Source organism: Eulemur rufifrons, chromosome 7, assembly GCF_041146395.1.
Source record: "Eulemur rufifrons isolate Redbay chromosome 7, OSU_ERuf_1, whole genome shotgun sequence".
NCBI lineage: Eukaryota > Metazoa > Chordata > Mammalia > Primates > Lemuridae > Eulemur > Eulemur rufifrons.
Genome location: NC_090989.1, coordinates 284653227 through 284654021, shown reverse-complemented (window position 1 = coordinate 284654021; position 795 = coordinate 284653227).

The following is a 795-nucleotide window of genomic DNA, read 5'->3' as shown; positions in this document are numbered from 1 at the left end:
GCCGTGTCCTCCACGGCGCTCACCACCTTCGAACATACCGCACGGTGCGCCTGTCTGGTGAGTTCGTCATCTGACACTCTTCCCCAGAAACTAAGCTCCAGAGGCCGGGACTGCTGCCTGGTGGGAGTGGCTGCCGTCCTGGGCTCAGCTACACAGACCCTGGGGGCTGGGGGTGAACAGCGAACCTGGTGGAGGGGCCCAGATGGTGCTGCAGGCTGGAGAGGAGAGGGAACCCCCGCCGGTCACCAGCTGAGTGGGCTGGGGGAGGTGTGAGGGCTGCAAGAGTGGTCTGGAGCACGGAACAAGAACCTTCCAGAAGGTGCCGCAGGATTGCCCGGTGCTTTGTGGTGACGAATGCGGAGGTCTGGTGCCGCTCGGCCTGCCCTGTGACTCTCCTCATCTGGTGCAGACGCAGGGCAGGCAGACAGTCGACCCAGAACTGTGGTGTCTTTGGCATGGCCTTTCCTCTGTCAGACTCAGAGGGAACGGAGGCCCCGAGAGAGCCAGCCCCGGTCCCAGTGTGTCTCCAGCTTCCCTGTCCAAGGCTCCCTCCTCCTCCAGACTGGGTTGCTGGGCCCAGCCCCCTCCCAGAAGGCCAGGTGTGCACAGCTGGAGGGCTCTTTGGGCTGCAGGACCAGGTTGGGGTGCTCTGAACTGGGGACCATCCCAGAGCAGGGCCCAGGTTGCAGCAGGAGGAGTTTCAAGCTCCCCCACCCCAGGGCCCTGCCAATAGTCAACACGGCCGGTCGCCCCGCCCCGCAAGCAGTCCCTCACATTCCAGCGGCGGCTCCACGG